This window comes from Podarcis gaigeae (genome assembly GCF_964106915.1).
Source record: "Podarcis gaigeae genome assembly, chromosome: 14".
NCBI lineage: Eukaryota > Metazoa > Chordata > Lepidosauria > Squamata > Lacertidae > Podarcis > Podarcis gaigeae.
The window spans coordinates 36,500,592-36,514,748 of NC_139690.1; the positions used below are offsets into that span (position 1 = coordinate 36,500,592).

Below are 14,157 nucleotides of genomic sequence, written 5' to 3' on the forward strand. Positions count from 1 at the left end.
CTCCTGCACCCTCTCCAGCTCTCTCATCCGGCTCTCTTAACAATAATATGGTTAAAAACAGGGGCAGTTTGTCCCTTATCACCAAATCATTTATTTCTGTATTAAATTTATATCCGGCCCTTCCTCCCAAAAGGAGCCCCAGGCAGCAAACAGCAGGAGATAGACTTTAAAACAATTCCAATATATAGACAGTCTTGGAAAGATCTCAACTTAAAAGGCTTGTTGAATGCCTTCAGTATTTGCTGAAAAATTCCATGCCTCTAATTTTCCAAGGGCAGGTACTGCAACACTAATGGTCCTGCTACATTGTGTGGAGCAGACGTCCTGATAAGATGGCATCTGCAGGAAGCCCTCGTCTGCAGACCACAGTGATCAATTGGTTATATGATTACAATGTGTGGGACAGAGACTGTTAACGCCCCAGATCTAAGCAAAGATGAACAGTCACAACATCTGCCAAAGAGAGAGACTTAAGATCTGGAATCTTTTTACATCCATTTGTTTACAGAGACCAAAGCTCTAGATCAAGGATGTGGTGCTCTAGATTTTGTTTGACTCCAACTCCCATCAGCCCCAGACAATGTGGGCACCGGTCACAGATGATAGGAGTTGCACTTCCCCAAAATATATGGAGAGCCACAGGTTCTCTCCATCCAAGGCTTAGCTTGCATGCTTTGGTATGTGGCATGAATAAAAAGCAACAGGAGGACCTTTGGTTCAGAGATAGCTCTTTAGCCAGCTTTGTGTGAACTCTCCCCAGCAGAGTTGGTTTTGCTAGCATAACACTCCATCATCAAGATCCATTACACTGGAGATAAGCAACAGCAATGAACGGATGGACAGACAGAATTTTCCACTAAGGACACAATTTCTTTCTGTCCTGCTGGTCAAACAGGTTTTGTACATTTCTGGAGCATGACAGAAACCTGCATATAACCTGTCAACAAAGATAAGATGAGATCAATCCCTCCCTCTCAGGGGAAAATAAAATCAGTTTCCATCTTTAAAAAAGGTAAAGGTACCCCTGCCCGTATGGGCCAGTCTTGCCAGACTCTAGGGTTGTGCGCTCATCTCACTCTATAGGCCGGGAGCCAGGGCTGTCCGCAGACACTTCCGGGTCACGTGGCCAGCGTGACAAGCTGCATCTGGCGAGCCAGCGCAGCACACGGAATGCCATTTACCTTCCTGCTGGTAAGCGGTCCCTATTTATCTACTTGTACCCGAGGGTGCTTTCGAACTGCTAGGTTGGCAGGCGCTGGGACCGAACGACGGGAGCACACCCTGCCGTGGGGATTCGAACCGCTGACCATACGATCGGCAAGTCCTAGGCGCTGAGGTTTTACCCACAGCGCCACAGAGTCACACAGCACACTACATAATTACAGTAGTACCTCTGGTTAAGAACTTAATTCATTCCGGAGGTCCATTCTTAACTTGAAACTGTTCTTAACCTGAGGTACCACTTTAGCTAATGGGGCCTCCCACTGCTGCCATGCCGCCGCTGCATGATTTCTGTTCTCATCCTGAAGCAAAGCTCTTAACCCAAGGTACTACTTCTTCCGGGTTAGCAGAGTCTGTAACCTGAAGTGTCTGTAACCTGAAGCGTCTGTAACCCAAGGTACCATTGTACTCACAAAACTGTAAAGGGAATAGGCTTTTCAAACAATGTGGCTCCAAGGAATGTGTTCAGCAAGAACTGCAAACTGATCCAGAATCAATTCCCACTCAGCCATGAACCCTGGACCAGTCACTGCCTCTCAGCCTAGCCTACCTCACAGGGCTGTTGTAATGATTAAATGGGAAAACCACGCAGGCCTGTGCAGAGCTTGTTTGAGGCCCCAGGAGGGAATCTAATTCTTGGCCTGACATTGTAAGTCCAGCAGGCCCCTGGCGGGGGCACCCAGCTAGCTTTTCCCCTTTGAGGTCCGGGACAAGTGTACCCAGCTGCCCCTGCCTTCTCTGCACAGGCCTGGAACCACATGTACTGCTTTGCGCTCCTGAGAGGAAACACGAGGATAGTCACAAGTGAGAGAGCTCTTGCTGTCTTGTTTGCAGGCTCTCCATTGGCGCAGCTGATGGTCCACTGTGAAAACAGGATGCTGTGGCTAGACAGGACCTTTGGCCTGATCCAGCAGAGTGAGAAGCAATGAAAGCACTCCCAGTGCCCACGTGAGAAAAGAGGAAGAAGATGTAGCTAAATAGAAAGTGGCACAGTGTGGTTACTGTTGGAGACGCTCGGCATTACAGTGGTACCTCGGGTTAAGTACTTAATTCGTTCTGGAGGTTCGTACTTAACCTGAAACTGTTCTTAACCTGAAGCACCACTTTAGCTAATGGGGCCTCCTGCTGCTGTTGCCCCCCCCCCCCGCGATTTCTGTTCTCATCCTGAAGCAAAGTTCTTAACCCAAGGTACTATTTCTGGGTTAGCGGAGTCTGTAACCTGAAGCATCTGTAACCTGAGGTACCACTGTACAGGGGTTTCCAAAATGTTAAAGGTGCTGAGAGTTGCTAGGAGACCTCTATTTCCCTCCCAGAGCTACAATTTCCAGAGGGGGTTTAACAACCAGCCCCTCTTTCTAGGGAACCCTGCAGACTATAGCTCTTTTGAGGGAAATAAGGGGTGTGTATGTTTCTCTCAACAACTCTCAGAACCCTTAAAACAAATCAGAGCTCCCAGGATTCTTTGGGGGAAGCCATGACTGTTTAAAGCAGTATGTTAGCATTGTGAATCTGTAGGTGCAGATGGGTTCTGAGCCAGATTTTGACATTGGTGCAGCAACTCGGAAAAGTAAGAGTGATAACTGCATGTACACAGGGACTGGCAGGCAGGCTAAAGAAAAGGAAATCAAAATTATGTATTCAATTAATAAGATTTACGTCCTGCTTGATTGTGAATAGGGATTTATCTCAGGGGTTTATCAACAAATAAGTTGTACATCTTCCTCCATTCGCTGAAGGCATTCACTAGGTCTGGTATAACTTACGCTCTTGCATTATGAATAAAATTGGGAACAGATCCAGGAAGAAATAAAATGTTCTCCTGAACACTCTTATTATCCAATGACATACCTCTAAAACACACACACACTCACTCTCTCTCAAACACACGCACACAAGCTGTGGTTTAAAAGGGACAGCAAATGAATAATTGCCACTCCAAAAGTAGTATCTGGAAATCTCCTGACAGCAGGAGGAAGAGATTAAAATTGTCAGTCGCGCAGAGAAGTAGGTGAGGTGTTCTAAGGCCAATGCGAAGGAGATCTTAAGGGAAACCTGTAACAACTTGCTGAAATATCCCAGACATATTTGCTGGTGTTTTCCAGGATCTTTTTAAAAGAATATCCTCAGCCTGCCTATTACTGGCAAGATCACCTATCACTGATGTTACAGTAGGGAAGGCCCATAGTTCAGGGGCAGAACAGCTGCTTCACATGCAGAAGGTCTCAGGCTCAATTCCTGGCATCTCTAGGTAGGGCTGGAAGAATGTCCCATGCCTGAACCCCTGGACAGCCACTGCCAGTCAGTGTAGACAATACTGAGCTAGATGGACCAATAGTCTAACTCAGTATAAGACAGCTTCCTACATGTTCAAAGGACCCATCCACGTGGCTGGAATCAATGTCACAACTCTTGCAGAATCAAATGTGCTGTTCAGGAATTCACACCGAAGAGCTTGCCACTCAGGACCAAATGGCATGGTGTATTAAATATGTTATTGCTAGGGAGGAGCAGATCATTCTGTTTCCAGACTTGCATCACTCGTGATCATGTGCTCACCCATAGGTATGCTCCATCCCATCTCTGAGTCTCTCTCTGCTGTGAACATACCCTGAAAGAATATTCCACATCCATTGGTCCTAAGTATTACGTATTTTGGAAAGTGGCTTGCCTGCCTGTCTCTCTGTCCATCCATTCTCTATGCATTTAGATATTGTTGCCCCGTTTGGCAATGAGGTTCCCCGGTGGAGAAACTGTTTTCTGTCTTTGTTTGGAAACTGGTAGACCCTCCATATGGGGTTTTTTAAAAACCCTAATTAAACAACATCCCTCCCCCAATAATTATTTGACCCAGATGCAGATTGGGCCAGTCCATGGCTCCAGATCGGGACCCTAAGTCAGGTGTGCACAGCCCTAGAAACTAGCAAATGACACTTTCTGAGCCACACCAGGTGCTTTCCACTAGTAGTATGTAAGGGAAAATAGTATCTATCACTCTGCATACTATAATTTCCAAAACAAGACATCAAGCACAACCGCTGCATTTTTAAAGGATGTAACTCAGGTCTAGACAGCTGGGGGGCAGAGGGCAGACAACCCAGCAATCAGGTTTGACCTTACATTCAGTTCGCTGCTCATCACTGGCTCATTTCTTTTTCAGAATATCAGAATGATGCTTTCAGCAAATACCCAAACAGCATCTGGAGATGTCAGCTGGTTCAGAATATGGCAGTCAGATTACTGACAGGGACCCATTATATTAAAAAAAGAAGCAGCAGCTTGTTTTATCAGCATTAAGAGATCTACCATGTGCTCCCAGGTGGAATTCAGAGTGCTGATGATCGCATTTGAGTTGGAAGTGATTCTGGGGGTCATCTAGCTGAAAGCTACCTGCACACAATCTTAATGGAGGGTATGGTACAACTGCACTACCCCTGGGAAATGGCTAACCAGTCTCTGCTGAAATGCCTCTCATGTTGTGGCCCCTGTATCCAGAAGTGGCCTGGACAAAGAATTTATTCAATTTCTTACTTGTCCTTCACCACAACGTCCCATGACATCAATATATATATACATACATACACCCAAAGTGGAAAAGCGTTTTAGTGATAATTATAATGATAAGATCAATTACCAACTATTAAATTAAATGATGATTTAAATGTCGTAACATGTTACCCACCGGAGGTGTTACAAGGAATGTGGGCTGCGTGGTGATAGATTAACTTTTCCAGTATGTCCCTGCCCATATCAAGTTTCCCTTTCCCAATATGTCCCTGCCCATACCAAAACCCCACCCTTAAAACAAAACAACAGAAAAATAGAGCTGAAGGCATCCACATCTGTGGAGATTGAATTATCCTTCAATTCTTCAGCGTGGGGGTGAGGTGGGGGTTGACTTTCTGCAGTCTAAGAAAAGTTGGAAGAACCACTGGGAAGTTAAGACACGAGTGGACAAAGCACGGCAATTCTGCATTAAATGCCTGGTAGAGAAGCACCTGAGCTAGACTTGAGTTAATGAATGCTTATGCCAGGGGTTGCCAGTGTGGTGCCTGAAAGCACACATATACCCAGAGAGGCATTCCCTGGTGGGTGGTGTGCTCACAACAGCTTCACCAGTTTGCAAGCATGCCCAAAAAGGTTAATGACCCTTCACTAACGCCATAATGAATTTGTCAATAAAGCATCACAAGACTCTTTAGTTGCTTTTGCTACACGTACTGGCATGGCTACTTCTCTGGAAATTGTTTTATAGTGTTGTTGGAACTGATTTATTTTGCTTTTTTATATATTTTTTAAAAAATGGTTAACTGCCTTGCACAGCTTCTTTACAAAATGAGTATTTCCTGACCTATTATTTCAATTTGTAGTACCAACCTGGAAAATTCTCTGTGGTCTCCCTGGGATGCTTTGAATTCCAGTGGCTTTGAAGTCTTCTATTCCCTGCACTTTTGCATGCCTAGCTTGCTCGCAAGGAAAGAGCTTTTGCAGCAGACGGAACTCCAAAGTAAAACTGCAGAAATCTACATTTCCTCCTCCCCCAACTACTGTGCACTGCAGTATCAAGATAACTCGCCCTGGAGTAACCTGCAGTAAAAAGGCAAAAGGGAAATTGTGCCGGAGGAGGAGGAGGAGGAGATGGTGGTGATGATAAGCGCCAATGCAAACCACGGCACCAGACCAGGCGGCACATTTGAGATGGGTTTTATTGGAAATTACGAAACCAAGGCTGTGTGGAAGAGCTTGGAAGAGTGCAGATGGCATAAGACACTTGACATTTCAGAGGGCATTGTGTATGAGAGACAGTGACCTCATTCAGAGACCTATTGCATCCTAATGAATCCCACAAGGAGGAGGCCCAACGTTACCTTTAGTTAAACACCACGTTCCACCTTCCTCTCCTGACAAAAGCTCTCTTTTATTCCCAAGGGACTTGTTCCCTCTTAAGAGCCCAATTTTCTAGCTATTAAAATATTGATCCTTTCATCAACGCCCTCTTCACATTTCCCGGAGTGTTTATTCAGTTGTGCAAGCCACTGAACCCAGCGACAGAGTGTTGGCTCTCTGGGGATGGGTCTCCTCAACCTGAAGACTTCAGGGTGTGCCAATCCATTCTCCACCCCACCCCATTTGCTAAGCTCACAGAGGCGCCTGACCTGGAGCCTGGATCCATAGAGCTCAGTAGGGCTACAATCCATCAAGCACAACCCCCTCACATACATCCAAATCAATCTACACTACAAACTAGGAGCACATGGTCTTCCTCCAAAGAATTCTGGGAATTGTAGTTTGTTAGGGCTGCTGGGGACTGTAGCTCTGTGAGGGTGAAACTAAAGTCCCCAGGATTCCTTGGGGAAGCCTATGTGCATTAAATGTATGGTATGGATCTGCTCTATTGCAAAAGTCCACAGAGATAGGCAGAAATCAAAATCTCTATATGAATCTGAGAGAATGGAAACTATATCACCTGAAATTCAAAAAAGAGGAATTAATTTTTTTAAAAAAACACACAATTACTTTTGATGCCCTCCTTGTTCTCAGACTCTCAAGGGCTTGGAACTATTTTGTAAACAGAGAGCTTTTCTCTGTTTGCATCAGGAGACAAACAAGGTAGATAAGCCGATCTCTGGGCCGGGCGGGTGGGGGTGGACTTTCTGCAATAACCTCTGCTATTCCAGTCTAGAATTTTAAACTCAAATAAAGAGAGACAAAGTGCAAACTAATATTACCAGACTGGAGCAAAGTTCATATGGGTAGATAGACAGACAGACAGACATATACACATATACACAGGGCCATTGGCTGTCCTGGCCTGAGATGAAGGGAGTTGCAGAAACAACATCTGGAAGGCCACCAATTCCCCATTCCTGACACATATGTGTTTCCTTTGAAGCTAATAAATGCTGGTGGGGACCAAAAACACCATTGTCACCAAACCTACAACCAGGTAAGAATCATGGTTGGTTTCCAAACAGGGAAACCGATGGAAATTCAAAACTGTCTAGAAATTTCACCCTCAGACTCCCTGCCTATTATCTCCAATGAATGGGGGCAGGCTTTGGTTACTCAGCAGTGAGAAAAGAGCTTTTCATAGGCTCTTCAGAGTCATTCACTAATGTGAACTGAGCCCTAGCATTATAGATATGGAGGCAACCAGCACAAAACATTCCAGGGCCCAAAGTGCAAAAAGAAGAAGAAAAAGACTACATTTCCTGCTAACACAGGAGCTGATCCACTTGGAAGTTCTGCTTTGCAAATCCCCACTGAAATGAGTGGAAGTTGCACAAGAATATGGTCAGGAAACATAGAACCCATTTCCCCAAGAAACTTCTCCTACACAAGTCTAGTTGGAATAAAGAATAGTTATGCTCCTGCTGAAAGATCTGAACAGAAAGACCTGGAGAAAGGAAGGTAGAAAGCTGTATACAGAGTCAGACCATTGGTCCATCTAGCTTAGTACTGTCTGCACTGACTGGCAGCAACTCTCCAGGGTTTCAGGCAGGGAACATTCCCTGCCCTATTTGGAGATGCCAGGGATTGAACCTGGGACTGTCTGCATGCAAAGCAAATGCTCTACCACTGAACCTTGCCACCCCACCCCCAAAGACCATAGCTCAGTGGTAGAGAACTTATGTTGCATGCAGGAAGTCCCAGGTTCAAATCCTGGTAGTTACCTAAGTTTAAAAAGGCCAGTGGACTAGACAGAGAGGCCAATAGGGCTGCACCTGGCCTGCAGTCAAGTTGTGGAAAATCTCTGCCAGAGATGGAGAACTGCTGCCAGGGAGGATAGTGAGCTAGATGGACACTGTGACCCAGTCTATTCCTCTCACTCTGTTGCCATTACGACACCCAACCGCTCCCATCTGGAAGCAGCCACTGTGGCCAACCACCTGACCTTAAGAGCAGATGCCAGGGTCCAGGCAGAACTCTAGGGACACAGGAAGCTCTTCATAGCAGCTCAGACTATTTGTCCAAGGACTGTCAAATCTGTCTAGCAGCTCCCAGGCAGAGAAGAGTCCTTCTCATCAACTGCTGTTGTGACATCTTTTTTAATGGAAGCTGCCAGGGATGAGCGATGGTCCTTCTCCACAAGTGTTATGGTCCTGAATAAAACTTCTCCAGCACGTACCTTATATAGCCCAGCTACTCCACCTCCCGGAGAATCCTTCTTCCTTACAGAAGTGATATTCTCCTCCCACCCAAAACAAACATCAAACACAGAACTGGAATTATACCTCTATTCAAAATATTATATTCTTCCTCAGCAGAGCTACTTTCAGTGGTGAAGTGGTGGGACTGGAGAGGGAGAAAGTGCAATAAAGAGGAATAATTCCCTTTGAGTTAGTATTGATATTGCTGAACTAAGGAACTCACATCTTATCTGTTACCAGCTGCAAAGATGTTAATGGCTCAAAACTCGAAAGTTGCATTACTCCCTTCTTGGAAAGAACAGCTTTAAAGAAAGTTTGGGATTTGGCTGTAATGGCAACAGTAACCTCATATCTAAGAACTGCAAGTGAACATATAAATAAATTCTGGGGAAACTGGTTGCCCTGTACAAATATTGTCAATAAAATAATTCCCATGAATGCAAATTCAAGGAGGTTTTGATTTTCTGGCAGGAAATGTTGTAATTTTATATTAAGTCATGTTTTCTTACAGGATATTATGGTTTGATCCTTGCAGCCACCCCCACCCCAGAGTAGCTTTGTTCATTGTTGTTAATAACTATCAAATGGTTTTAAAAAGAGAAAAAAGGAGTAAGAAAGCCAAAAGGAGAGGAAGCTGACACCTAGTGCTACCCCTGGCCCTGTGGCAAGGACGAAGGCAGACAGGCAGAGGCTGGCTGAGAGCACAGTGAGGCTGCTGGGACACTGCCCCACTTGCCCATATGCACCAGCCTGAACTGCAAGTCGGGGAACTGCTTTGTTTACAATCCAAGCCAAAGTCTTTAGCCCTCTGGCACAGGCCAGCCCCAGCCCCAACAGCCGGAGCAGATTCACCTGTAGGAGGAGCTCCAGCCGGCTTGACAGGCCCTCTGGCTTCCCCCTGCCTTTGTGTCAGAGCAAAGCAGGCCCCACCATCCTACCTGAATCTAGACAGAGGGAGGCTAAAGCCAATTCCCCCAAGGTCCTACCTGGGTAGCAAGGAACTGGGTCGACACCCCATCCCTGGATGAGGTTCTCACGAGCAGAGGAGGGTGTGACGTCATAGGGAAGGGTGCATGATTCATGCGCTGCTTAGAACATACACCCCTCTCTCTTTGAAAGCGAGGGCGCCGGTGGGGGAGGGGGAGAGGGGAGAACTTGCACGCCGACGACCACCTTTGCAGCCCCTCAATGCACCGGGGGGGTGGGATTTCTGGGCAGCAGGAGGAAACACGAACAAAGCACAGAGGAGGAAAGCGGTGCTCCACGGAAATTGAGATGTCTCGTAGGAGGGCGGGCAGGCAGGAAACAAGCAAATTACCTAGGGGAAAGGAGGGAGGCAAAGAGGAAGAGCATTTTGGGAAGCCCTTTGTATGCTGGCAACGCAAGGTGGGTTTTCAGAACGGGTAGGGGGGAGCAGAAGTGCGGGGAAGGGGAGGGGGCTTTCCTTTTGATATACAGCACACAGCCTCAGTCCTGGATGGAGAGAGTGAAAAGGCGAATTCCTCTTTATGGGAATTCAAGAGCTTTCGGGACCAGCGTATTACAAAAGCCACACACACACACAAACATATAACAGCAGAACAAAGGGAAAATCACAGCAGCTGCAAAACCCGGTGAGGGGGCGCGCACACACAAGCAAAGGAAAGGAAGAAGCAGGTGGGATCGAGGCCGGGCAAGGTTATCTAAGCAAGGCAGGCCGCCCGGGAGTGACTGCGCCTGGGACGCCGGGGGAGGCTGCACCGCCGGCTGGAGAGCCGTCGGGAGGAAAGGCGGACGAGGCGGGTGGTGCGCCGGCGCCCCTTACCTTCTCAGCACAGCTCTCGGGGTCCCGCAGGCGACGACTCCCCTTTACCGGCTCCGGACGCTGCCGGCACCGTTGCCATCCTGGCTCCGTTGGCTCAGGCCGGGGAGGCGGCCGCTCGTTGCCAGCTGATGCGCCCGGGCGCCGCCTCCCGTGACGCGCCGAGAGGGGAGGAGGCTGGGGAGGGAGGTGGGTGGGGAAGGAGGGGTCAGAGGTGGTGGGGCGCAGGCTTCGCCTTCCCGTCTGCTCCGCCCCCTTGGGTTGCTCTCAACAAGGGGATCTGCCGCAGAAGAGCTCAAAGAGGCACGTCTCTAGGAGCTTTGGGGACACCCCGCAAATACCCACCCCCAGAAGAGAAGGACTTCTTGAGCAAAGCTTGCAGAGCAACTGTTTCGCATGCAAAAGGTCGCAGGTTTAAACCCAGCTGGGTTTTGGACCTAAAGCGCCTTGTGAAAGCTGACTGGCCATCGAAATTAGTGGGTTTATTATGAAATGGGTGCTCATTATACATGCATTTATTTTGTAGCGTCCTCGTCCTCATTGGCAGGGAAATATCTCTCCCCCGCCACACAATTTTTAATCCGGATTTACCCTTTCCCGGGGAAATTCCATGTTTAAAAAATCTGTTACCAGTGACCCACTTGTGCTTTGTGAATTATTTTATTAAGCACCAAACAGAGCGGCAGCATGTGGCCTTAAATGCAGGGGGCGGGGGACAAACACGAGCCTGCAGTCCTTAGTTGGATCCCACACCTTTATTTTTGCTTGCAATTTGCATAGGAAAGAATAAAATTCCTGACACGCGCAAAGTTGTTGAGCTTTTTGTAGGAAGACCCCCCCCCCCGCAAAATATCTAGTTTTAAGATTTTTGGAGCTGTTTCCACTGCTTTTTTCATCACACATTGCCATACATCTGGGTTTTCCCAGACATTTTGCCTATTCGGCAATTCCTCCCCCCCCCCAAAAAAAAATTTTTTTGCACCCATAAACCAGGACATTTTCCTGACGTATGGCAAGCCTAGGAAAGAAGAGTTCCATTTGCAACAATGTAAAGTCGTTCACGATCACTGCAGATGGTGACAGCAGCCACGAAATTAAGAGATGCCTGCTTCTTGGGAGGAAAGCAATGACAAACCTAGACAGCATCTTAAAAAGTAGAGACATCACCTTGCCAACAAAGGTCCGTATAGTAAAAGCTATGGTTTTCCCAGTAGTGATGTATGGAAGTGAGAGCTGGACCATAAAGAAGGCAGATCGCCGAAGAATTGATGCTTTTGAATTATGGTGCTGGAGGAGACTCTTGAGAGTCCCATGGACTGCAAGAAGATCAAACGTATCCATTCTTAAGGAAATCAGCCCTGAGTGCTCACTGGAAGGACAGATTGTGAAGCTGAGGCTCCAATACTTTGGCCACCTCATGAGAAGAGAAGACTCTCTGGAAAAGACCCTGATGTTGGGAAAGATGGAGGGCACAAGGAGAAGGAGACGACAGAGGGTGAGATGGTTGGATAGTGTCTTCGAAGCTACAAACATGAGTCTGACCAAACTGCGGGAGGCAGTGGAAGACAGAAGTGCCTGGCGTGCTCTGGTCCATGGGGTAACGAAGAGTCGGACACGACTAAACGACTAAACAACAACAACAACAAAGTCGTTCACTCGTTCTCTTCCCTCCACCCGCAGCCAATCCTAAGATTACCAACTGACAGAGGTGGGGGAGAACTGAATTGCCCCACTCTTGCGCTTTAGACAGCAGTTTTATATGACAGATCACTCTTTTAGTCCCTGTTAGCAGTTGTGCAGTGGTGTACGGATATCCTCTGCAGGCTGCAGCAATAATATGGATAATCTGGCCATATGACATGCCAGTGGAACAAAAAATCATTCGGCACCAAGCTTATTAAAATAAACTATAATCACAGATACTGGGTGTCAGGGGCTCAGGAGCAGAGGCACAAGGAAGAGGGGAGATGGAGAGCGAGGGGGAGGAATCCGAGGGGAGCGTAGGAGGGGACAGTGGTCCGAGGGATTCCATGAGCCTCTCCAGCGAAGATTCACAAAAGGGGGCGCCAGTGGCCAGGGGCAGGGGGTTCCCAAGGGGAACGCCCCAGGAGCAAGGGGACAGCAGGGACTCCCAGAGCAGTAGTTGGAAATCAGGACCAGCTTCCCCACCAGAGCAGAGTGGGGGGGAAGAGTCCCAGGTATCGGGGCCAGTGCTTTCCCCACCAGGGAGAGGAGACGAGGCAGAGCTGACCACGCCTCCATCGGAGAGTCAGGCAACGGAGGGGAGGTCAGATCCGGCCAGTGTCACGGAAGAGGGAAGCAGTGATAGAAGCAGTGTAACGGTTAGGAGAAAGGTCACTGGGTTGGCGCGAGAAACAAGTTCAAATGTACAGGAGCGCGGGACAGCAGAGAATGAGGATTAGGAACCGGGTCCTAAAGCCCGCCGGAGGCAGGGGGAGGAGCTAAGCGACTCAGCGTCGGAGGAGTCCAGAAAGGGCAATGTCCCAGAGGAGCCTGGGCAGGAGGACCCAGAGGAGGAGAGAACAGCACAGAAGGTGGAGCAGGGCTAGGATCTTAAACTGGTGCGGAAGGGGAGGTGATTCAGACGGGACTTCGCCGATCTAAGGTCTAAGACGTAGGGCTGCATGCTCTGGCGTTGAAATGGAAACTAAACTTCAATAAAGACTTTTGTACATTACATCAACCTGGCGTTCGTCCTCTGTGAGCTGGGACCTAGAGGCAGCTCTGACACTGGGTAATAAAGTTTTCACCTGCAATTTTTCATAGAGCATTGAAAGATGGCTCACTAGCACCCCTAATGGTCATCAAGACCTAGGAAGCTCCCCTATTCCATGTCAGACCATTGGTCTATGTAGCTCAGTATCGTCCACACTGACTGGCAGCAGCTCACCAGGGTTTCAGGCAGGGAGTCTCTCTCAGCTTTACCTGCAGATGCTGGAGGCGGAACCTGGGATGTTCTGCACTCAAAGCAGATGTTCCACCACTGAGCCATGGCTCTTTCTATTGCTGTTATGTAAAATACACACCTGTTTCAGAGTGAGGGGAGTTAAGGGTGGCGAAATGAAGAGACATTTCTACAATACATTTCTACACACACCTCCTTCTACCACAAGTGCATATATATTTTTAGTAACAAACACATGTTTGATCTTGTTTCAGACACACAATTCTGCCTGCATGGGAAATATGGAGAAATAGGTAGGGTTCTCATTTGAAGAAGAAGAAGAAGAGTTTGGATTTGATATCCCGCTTTATCACTACCCGAAGGAGTCTCAAAGCGGCTAACATTCTCCTTTCCCTTCCTCCCCCACAACAAACACTCTGTGAGGTGAGTGGGGCTGAGAGACTTCAAAGAAGTGTGACTAGCCCAAGGTCACCCAGCAGCTGCATGTGGAGGAGCAGAGACGCGAACCCGGTTCCCCAGATTACGAGTCCACCGCTCTTAACCACTACACCACACTGGCTCTTTGATAAAAGAAAGCGTGCTCAGTTAAACAAGGAGGTATCTCAGCAGAAATAAGCCTTGCTGTGTTCAAGGTGGGCTCACTACAAGGTAAGTATGTCTAGGATTGCAGCCTTATAGCACAATTCTAACTGTGTGTACTCAGAAGTAATTCCTATTGAATTCGAGAAGCTTATTCCCAGGTAAGCAGGGTTAGGATCGCAGCCTTAGTCAGTCAATGGGGGGAAACGACACTTCTGGAGCAAAGAGCATACTTTATTTCCATAGGAAATGGCATTCCCTCCTTGGAGTATGAAAATGGGGGTGGGCAGGCAATGGCAGATTAGATGGGCGCAGTGGTGCAGTAAGCCCCCAACATGCACATTTAACTTGTGTGCATTCAGCTTTACACACTTGGGAAATTATTATTATTATTGTAATTAAAAGGGGGTGGAATGCAGGTGGAAACAAGACTTTGGCAATTGTGTGTGTGTACAAAATCTAGATGCCATCTTTTGGGTCCC

The 14,157-nt window shown here is 47.6% G+C and overlaps 1 protein-coding gene across 2 annotated transcripts in view; it reads right to left on the reverse strand.

The window, feature by feature from the left end:
- ABCA3 (ATP binding cassette subfamily A member 3) overlaps positions 1-10,316 on the reverse strand; it is a 74,100-nt gene extending 63,784 nt beyond the window's left edge. Inside the window, exon 1 of one of the 2 annotated variants that reach the window (XM_083711063.1) lies at positions 10,174-10,316. The gene's annotated coding sequence lies outside the window, so the exon portion shown is untranslated. Of the gene's footprint in view, positions 1-5,595; positions 5,821-10,173 lie in introns of those variants that run through there. The other variant, XM_083711064.1, reaches the window with a different exon arrangement.
- Positions 10,317-14,157: the final 3,841 nt, after the last annotated feature.